A 9811-nucleotide genomic window follows, 5' to 3' on the forward strand; every position below is an offset into this window, starting at 1 on the left:
CCCTGGAAAGATAAGAGGGGGAAAAGCAAAATCTGGCAGGTTTAGACTCCGCCCGCAAAGTGGATCTGACAGAGTATCAGCCAATTCAGTGGGGGGCGCTCAAGAGTAAAGATCGCCCAGGGGTGGGAATTGTCCTGGGTCCTTGCCGGGGGCTCCGTTCCTCCGGGGATGCAGACCCTGACACTGTTGGCTACCCACCTTCCAGCAGCTGAATTAAGAGCTCTGGAGAGGAGGGCTAAGAAGTGCACAGCCATGCCGATTCCCTGTGCACATGTGGGGAGGGGTGTCCGTTTTCTCCAGTTGAGACCCACCCAGATCTAGTAGGTCCTGCTCTCTGACAGATGCACAGCAAACCCCATTTCTGTGTCTCCACGTCCTACCTGCACCAGCTTGGTTTCACTTCCAGCCCGTTCCAGCTCATTATTCTTGCTTTGTGGCCTCCGGTGGGAGTTTGGCCCGTGGGGGGCAGAAGATCAGGATTGAGGGGGAAAAAGACTGGGTTATCTACTGATTCTAACAGTAGAATCTTAGTGCCTGCAGTTCCCTCTAGGGAGATGTTTGCCCCAGATAGTAACGTGGCTTACTGCCTCCAGTCTTTCCCCATGCTACCTTTTTATGAGACCTTTTCTAGCGTATTTTGATATTGGCCGTCCTACCCCCTAACCTCCACCCGTGTTTCTGCTCCGTTTTTCTTCACGTTGGTCCCTGACATTGTCTTTGTCTTTGGTCTCCTCCAGGACGGGACATAGAGCTTGGACTATGCACTCCATGAGGACTGGTGTTGTGTTATGTGTGCTTATGGCTCCGTCCCAGCACCTAAAATGATACCTGGTGCCTTTGTCTTCTGTCTCCTCCAGGACGGGACGTAGAGCCTGGACTATGCACTCCATGAGGACTGGTGTTGTGTTATGTGTGCTGATGGCTCCATCCCAGCACCTAAAATGATCAACTCTGTGATTCAGAGGGGACCCTGTATGAAAGGCACCCTGGATTTGTGCTGTGTACACCCATGTGGCCCAATATGGTGGCTCCATCAGTAAGGCCCTGGGCTGGGGTGGGGAGATGCAAAGGAGTTTAAGGGCGTTGGGCTTCTCCCAGCAGTAGCTGGTGACCAGGGAGGGACAGAGCTGGCAACAGGGCCTAGATAGAACCAAGGAGACACAATCTGAGGTCAAGAGGGAGAAGAAACAGCCTGGTTCTCCCTTCTCTCTGCTCCAGTTGGATGAACCCAAACCCGAGCTGCTGGCAAGGAGTCTAGGAAACAGTCTGCGGCGGTCTCTGTACGCACAGCTGAGCTGAGGGAAGGGCAAGTAGGTAATGACCAGCAAGATGGTCCTGGCCTTGAACACAGCAGGTATTCAAGTATTTGAAGACTGGCATCTTCTGATTCAAGATTGGCATCTTCTCCTTGAATCTTTCTGGTTCAAGGAGAAACAGAATGGAGCAGACCCTAAGGGATGTTGGGGAGGCCAATGTGGGCACAGGGAGATGGACCATTGCCCTGATCAGTCTTCTGACTCCTACCAGGACCAAACATTCAGTTCTCTACCATAGGTTTCATGCTTGAGTAGATCTACTTCTAGTGGCCAAAAGAGTCTTGATGAGAACAGTCTGATTTCAGAAAAGTAGTCCCTTGGCAGGAAACGCTCTTGCTCAGTAACCTTCTGTGGCTCCCCATTAGCTTCAGAATCAAGTCCATCCTTTTGCTGCTGGGCCTCAAATATAGGCTAAAGTGTTCTTCTCTTTCACTTCTGCCTGGTGTAGCTCCAGCCAGGATGATCTGCTTAGACCTTGTATCCATAAGCTATCGCTGTGTCAAACTTACTCCAAGACTTGGTGGCCTAAAAAACCAGGTTTCTTTTTTTTTTTTTAAAGATTTTATTTATTTGACAAAGAGAGAGATCAAAAGTAGGCAGAGAGGCAGGCAGAGAGTGAGGGGGAAGCAGGCTCCCTGCTGGGCAGAGAGCCGGATGTGGGGCTCGATCCCAGGACTTTGAGATCATGACCTGAGATGAAGGCAGAGGCTTAACCCACTGAGCCACCCAGGTGCCAAGAAGCCAAGCCAGGTTTCTTATTGCTATTGAGTCTAGGGCTCTACCGGGTGGGTATTTTGATCTCAGCGGGGCTCACTCATCCCTGGCCAGCTGGGGTTGGGGAGGCAGCCCTGGGCTTTCTCATGTAGTATTTGGGGGATCAACCAGCTATGGACTGATCTAGAATGGCCTTGGCTGGGAGAACTGGGCCACATGAACAGCCATTCTCCAGGAGGCTAGCTTGGGTTCATTTGAATGACAGTTTTCTGTGCTCTTCCCTTTAGCTCGAGTCCGTAGTGGTGAATGCCATGGTGTACCACCCAGATATCATCCTTTCTGGATGGACCTCTTTCCCCCAGGTTCTGTGGGTCTGGGGTGTGGATGGTCACAGATCAGTGGTTCTCTGGGAACTGCCTTCTGAGAAGGAAGAACAAAGCTGGGTGAAGCTTCTGCCTTAGCAACTAGCATTCCCTGGTGAGAATATGAAGGGTAAAAGCTTCTCTCTCCTTGCTCTGCTTGAAACTGGGGTGGCCTTTGAGTTCTCCCAAGGGTCTCCATGGGGTCTCTTAGTCTTCGTCGCTGCTGTATTACAGCTCAATTTCTCCCAGAAGCACCCCGGCTGCCTCCCCAGTTCCCAGGTGCTATCCCTGCAGATTCTCCCCAGTAAACCACCTGCAACAAATCCTGGGAGGGTCCACCGATGACATGGGTCTTTACTGTGAATCAGCTGAAGAGTCTGACCCACATCCTTAACGCTTACCTTATGCCACAGGTTGCACGCAACCAGCTCTCCGGGGGGAAAGTGGACTATGGTTTGCCAGCTTCCATGATGTAAATACCCCCACCATGACCAATGGCAAATGAGCATTCTGAAGTCCTTGAATGTGGCATTGGGGAGGGATGTGCAAAATGGGCTCCCGGGTCATGAGAAGCTGACTCCAGGAAACCAGAGAGACACCACACCGGAAAACCGAAAGGGTCTGGAAGCAATGCCTGCCCTTACCATATACAGTGAACTTGGTTCTGCGGCTACTCTTTCTAAAGCTTCTGATGGGTTTAGGACTTCCTCCGAATGCATGCATTTCAAACCAAGTCCTGCTTGAGAGAGCAAGCAGCAGCTGGATGCTGGAAGGAGGGTGATCTCTTAATTCAGGAGGTGGGGAGAAAAGGAGTACAGAGAAGCCTTTTTGTCCCATTGAGGGGAGCCTGGGTGGCTCAGTTGGTTAAGCATCCAAGTCCTGATCTCAGCTCAGGACTTGATCTCCGTGTCCTGAGTTCAGGCCCCTTATTGGGCTCCAGCCTACTTAAAATTAAATAAACCTCAAAAGGCTTGCAAAGCTTCTCTTTGTATAGTTAGTTCCCCCAAAATACTCTATTTAAATCTTCAAAGAAATTTTTAATTTTTTGTAGTTGACATACCATTTTCAGGTATACTACGTCTGACAAGTTACCTGGGGCTCATAAGTGTCGCCACTGTCTGTCACTGTAGAACACAATTACGATACCATTGACTATATTCCCCATGCTGTGCCTTTTATTCCTGTGACTTATTCACTCCAGAACAGGAAGCCTGTACTCCCACTACCTTTCACCCATTTCTTCCGTCTTCCCACCCCCTCCTCTTTGGCAACCATCAGTTCTCCACTTAGGGGTCTGATTCTACTTTTGTTTGTTCATTCGTCTTTTAGATTTGGCATGAGTGAATTCTTCTTTCAGTCAGCGTGATACCCTCTAGGTCCAACCGCATAGTTGAGAGTGGCACAATCCCATCCTTTTCGTGGCTGTGTAATATTCCATAATCTGTGTGTACCACATCTTCCTCATCTGTTCATCTATCGGTGAATATTTAGGCTGCTTCCATATCTTGGCTATTGTAAATAATGCTGCAATAGACCTAGGGGTGCTTATTTTTTTGAATTAGTATTTTTGTTTGGGTAAATAACCAATTTTGAATTATTGGATTATATGGTATTTGTATTTTTCTTCACAGTGGCCGCACCAGTTTGCATTCCCACCAACCGTGCCCGAGGGTTCCTTTTTCTCTACATCCTCACATTTATCATATCCTGAGAAGTTTTTGCAAGTGGGGGGAGACTATTAGGCAGTTCCCCAGGAACATGTTTTTTAGTGGGGTTTATACCGAGAAAAGCCAAGTCCTTCCCTCTTCCAGCGCTCCTACTGCCCTCCCCCGCCCCCTCCCTGTCCCCATCCAAATAAATCTGGTGGGTTCTTCTGACACCATGGATTATACAGTCAAGCCTGGCATTCGTTGGATAAATAAACCAACGAATTGGTTTCACCCGTTAATTTCCTGGCGTTAGTTCATGTCACCTCCCTCAAGATGGCCAACACGAAGCCGCTGAGAGCCTTGGGCCAGCCGACAACAGCAGGATTCGAATCCATGGCAGGCACGCTGTTTGGCTTGTGCCATCAGGAATCATGGACATTCAGTCCCGGAGCTGGGACTTCTTGTGACCAAAGGCCGCTGGAGCTGGACGGCATTCCCACACAGCAGTGACCTGGTGGAGCAAATCTGGAAGCGCTTTCCAGAACATATAGGATCCTGACAGGGAGCCAGACTCCCTCCCCCCCCCCAAAGAATGATGGTGGTGGACATTTGGCTATTATGGTCCCAGAGTCATTTTGGAAACCAGCACTGACCCATGGCACGTGGTCCAATCGGAGCAGCACCTCCGGCGCAAGGAAGAGATCGGGTCCCGAGCCCACCACGTCCCTCCTGCAAACACGGCGCTCACGTTGGCTCTTCGCACTGGCTGGAAATGGCGGTCTGGGGAAGTTTCTCTCCTCCCGGGCATCTGAGCCGCCCCTATCTCTTTGAAGATTATAGGGCTTTAGCATTCCTTTAAAGTGAATTTTTCCCCCTGTGTTTTATTATAATTAATGGCCAAAAAACTCTTCTCTCTTTTTTTCCCCTCCCTTTATCTCTTAAATATGTTTCTTTCCTCTTAAAAAACGTAATATTTCTTTTAACCCAGGATATGGATGAACCTGTCCCTAGCAGGGCAGACCCAGCTTCATCTGTCAACTTGATTATGCAAAGCCTCTGTTTTCAGCTGGCATCTGAGGTGGATTTCAAAGCCATGACTCATGTGCACTTCCAGACTTAGGACCTGGAGAGCAAACCCTCCACGGTGCGCTCTCTGCACGGGCCTGGCTCTTCGAGAGAAGGTCCTCCAAAGCCCCTGCTGGCTAAATGACTCCCAAAACGTGGTGAGCGTGCGTGCGTGCATGCGTTGACACAGCCCACGGGACAGCTCTGCCAACCTGAGCTGGCTGTTCCGGTCTCTTCTCGTCCATGCGAGACACACGCATCTGCAATCGCTCAGATAACTAGTTGAGAAATCATCAGATAAATGTGCAAAGATGGAGGTAATAGGCAGGAGATTGTTTCCAGTTTTTTCCTAAATGCCTAATGGTCTGTGCGCACAGCAGAATGATACATAGATGTCTTCTAAGTACAAAATTGCAAAAATTCGCAAGCTCCCCGGCACTGGAGAATTCATTGTGGGAGGCTGTCCTCTGTGTTCTAGGATGTTTAGCAACATCCCTGACCCCCCTACCCACCCATGCCAGCAGTGCCCTCCAGGTGTGATGACCAAAAATATCCTCCAGTATTGCCAAATGCCCCCCAAGGCAAATTCACCACAGTTAGGAACACGTGTTCTACAAAAGGTATATGCCGATTTGCAAAGAAGTGAATTCTTCTGGGTAGCAGAAGCAGGGAGGAGTCGTCAAGAGGGGATTTTACTAATTGTGTTTTTAAAATGTGTGTTGCTTTGGCGACGGGGAGGGGGAAACACCTGAATGTGAAATTAATCTTAGGCACTTTGGTTTAATAAGCAGGTAGAATTTATCAACTAGAGGTCGGGTTTTCAAAATCCAGTGGACTCATGAAGGTAGTGTTTAGGGCGTAAGTGTTCCGAACACCAAGCAAGGGGCTCTGTGCGTCGGTTCCCAGCACGTAAACCATGTTCTGGAATGAAGACCGTGTATACACTCCGTGTATACTCACTGTCCTCAGGAAGCTAAGTGTGTAGGTCTCCAGATATTCACAGTGCACTTGGCAAATGCTTGTGTCTGCAAAGTATTTGATCATCCTTGTTTGTTCAATAAATGGGTTGCGGGTTTCCGTTGGTGTGGTAAGGAAAGTGATGGGTTAGCTTTGTCTCCAGAGTAACACCCTCGGCTCGGGTGTGGTTGGCGTCCGCCAAAAAGCAGGATTACTGTGCCATCTAAGTGAAGTCCCTGGGACACGAAGATCGCCTCTCTCTGCAGACTACTCCCTGGAATGGTTCCTCTAAATTTCAGGAAATCCATTGAAGATCATGGCTCACACTGGCTTTGATCCGGTCATTCAGGAGAGGGTAAGAATCCAAAGGCCAGAGTCCTATTCCAGGGGACAAATTTCGGTGGGTCTGGGGCAGGGCCCAGGCCACCGGATGCTCTAGAAGCTTCCTGGGGGATTCTAACGTAACCTTACCCCATTTCTCGCCGGCCAGCTTCTGCCAGAGCGCATTGCCAGAGGCCCTCTGTGATAAATGAGCAGTAGAATTGAAACCACAATAAAATACTCTTCTCCTATGACAAAGCACCATGAGGAACCTGGGATAGAAGCTTTACAGGTGGGCCCCACGGTCTCCAGCTATCTCGGAGATCCATCTAGGTTTAGAGTCTCTGTGGCCGGGACGTGGATTCCGCTTCCCCTGCTCCCACCCCCACCCCCACCCCCGCCCGTGCTATGCAGCCAGCCACAGCAAATGTGCTGTGGAGGGTTTGCAGACCCCAGATCTGAGCCACATGGATGGATTGCCAGCTGAATTTGATCAGGAGGACTGAGATCTGGGGGTCCAAAGCCTTCAGGTCTGGGATTTCTCAGACATTAGGATATGCACTCAGTTTCTCTGTGCCCAAAACTGTGCTGTTTGGAGGAGGGAGGGCTGAGCCATGGGCGCCCAGGAGGTCTCTGCTCAAAGCTGGGGGTTTCCATGCCCCGCCCCCCAAATTCCACCCATTCCTTGAGGCCTGATTGTAATCTCCCTACCAAGAAGCCTTGCTTAGTTCCTGCATCCCTTAATTTGGAGCACATATTTAAATATGTTCACAGATGAGAATAAAAATTCAAGCCCAGCCCACCTGAGTGAACTGACCAGGTCGAGGTCTGTTCACAGTCTGACCTTGGACAGGCCTGGGCTGGAGAGCACAGCTCCACTCTGCAAAAGATGGGCCAGAGGCTCAGGGGACTAACACCTACAGGGAGAGTCTGGCTTTCTGCAGCCAGCCGGGATGAGGCTGGGAGGGGGAAACTAGTAAGGTCTCAGTGAAGTCTGTAACTTAGTTAATAGTTATATAGCAAAGCTAATCTGCTCATTTGAATAAGTGCACGACCTAAGATGGTACTGTTAGAGGAAGCTGGAGAAAGGGCACCCAGGGAACTTTCTGGGCTCTCTGCATGCCTGCCCACAGAGGCACAGGCTACTGTGTTTGGACTGTAGTCTTTTTTTTTTTTTTTTTTTAAGATGATTTTTTTTTTTTTTAAGATTTTATTTATTTGTCAGAGAGAGAGAGCCAGCGAGAGTGAGCACAGGCAGACAGAGTGGCAGGCAGAGACAGAGGGAGAAGCAGGCTCCCCGCGGAGCAAGGAGCCGGATGTGGGACTCGATCCCAGGACGCTGGGATCATGACCTGAGCCGAAGGCAGCTGCTTAACCAACTGAGCCACCCAGGCGTCCCTGGACTGTAGTCTTGATACTAGGTTTATGTCCTGGCTTTGCCACTCCCCAGCCAGAATTCTTTGCAGCAACAGAATGGTGACTGCCCCTTCCCAAACTTCATCTCCACTTCGCCATCTGGAAAATGGTGAAAATGGAACCTACCTAATGGAGTTGGGCTGGTTTAAAAAGTATCAAAGTGTGTGTACCCCGCTGGGACACAGCGGCAGATTTTAGAGCAAGCTGCTGGTAATTTCTTACCGTACAACCGGCACTATAGTTTTAGCTTCTGAGATACCGGTCAGATGGAACTTACCAGTCTGGTCATTGCGTGTTTTTGACCTGTGCATGGCTGGATGGGGTTTCTGGTCTACTGCTCTCAACAGGGCCCCTGAAACCCTTCTGACCTCGGGGACACCCTGGCCTCAACCTCCCCTGTCTGCCTCCAGCCTTGCTGAGCATGGCCATCGGCCTGAGGCACAGGCCTGTTGGAATGGCAAGAGGTTTTCAGTGGGAGCAGTTCTCCTGCTGGCCTAAGTCACTTAACCCTCAAGTCAACATAGGGCACTCTCAGAAGGAACAAGGATGTCCTTAGCAGCCTTCACTGTACTAGGAGGAAATTGGGAGCAACCTAAGTGTCCATCAAGGGGGATGGCTTAAATAATGACGACCTACCCAATGGCCCAGTCTAGTACATGCTAATCTGCCTCCCTTCCCATGGCCGTTGCAATGTGGAATGATCTCCAAAACAAATTAGGTAAAAGGGCTACTTGATCCGCGATAGTTTAGTCTTCACGTGAAAGTGTTCACTAGAACGTGATCTCATAATGGCAGTGCTCTTCCTCTCTGGCTCAGAGCTATGGCCCCTGGGAACACGTCTACTGAGTGCTGGAATGCGGGCTGTGACTAAGGAATGTTAGCTCCCAATTTTTTTTATAGAAAATTAAAACTAGGAAGAGGGAGCATGAGCAGGAGGAGGGAGAGGGAGAAGCAGACTCCCCGCTGAGCAGGGGGCCCGATGTGGGACTCCATTCCAGTACCCTGGGATCATAACCCGAGCCGAAGGCAGAATGACGGAGCCACCCACCTTAATTGAAATAGCCTCATCGAGTAGGTGCCATAATGGACAGCATGGGTTTGGAAGCTGGCAGACCAGAATCCCAGGGGATTTTTCTGGAGGGTCCTGGGACAGAAAGTCAATAGTGGAAATATACCAGGTTTTGTTTTAATTTCATCAGTGCATTACCTGTAACACCGGTGTTCATTTCAGCTGTGATCAATGTCCTGTGGGAACTGAAAGCATTAAGGGAGGCTGGGTGTGAAAAGTATATGGGGCAGGATTCTGTGTAAACCGGAAACTCTTCCGAACTAAAGTGTATTCTTAAAATTAATACTCCTAAACTTGGTGCTAGGTTTTTTTGTTGTTGTTGTTGATTTGGAATGTTAGCCCCTTATAGCTTCTCTGATGACAGACAAGAACGCACACTTGAACCCTTGTTGGCTCTGGGCTTGGTATGTTCAGGAACCTTGTCTGAGAGGGGGCAGGCTTGTTCAGCCACTCAGCACCGTGAGGAGCACGGCCTGCCTGGTGGCTGGTCTTCTGCGCTTCGTGCCCTCTGGTACCTCCAGGGACCCAGTGACTCCCCACAGGTGAGGCCAAGAACCGATGACGCATGGGGCCGGATGGCCACATCTCCTTAAAAAAAGGCAGGACCATAACAAATAGCATGGAGGACATGGGGAGTTAGAGAGAAGGGAGTTGGGGGAAATTGGAAGGGGAGGTGAACCATGAGAGACTATGGACTCTGAAAAACAATCTAAGGGTTTTGAATGGGCGGGTGGTGGGAGGTCGGGGTACCAGGTGGTGGGTATTATAGAAGGCACGGATTGCATGGAGCACTGGGTGTGGTGCAAGAATAATGAATACTGTTCTGCTGAAAATAAATAAATAATAAACAAACAAACAGGCGGGACCCAAGCGGGTGCTGCTTGAGATCCATTTCAGCTCATTCTGAATGTACCTCCAGTGATGAACGGTCAATGACCAGAG

The sequence above is a fragment of the Mustela erminea genome, chromosome 13 (genome assembly GCF_009829155.1).
Source record: "Mustela erminea isolate mMusErm1 chromosome 13, mMusErm1.Pri, whole genome shotgun sequence".
Lineage (NCBI taxonomy): Eukaryota > Metazoa > Chordata > Mammalia > Carnivora > Mustelidae > Mustela > Mustela erminea.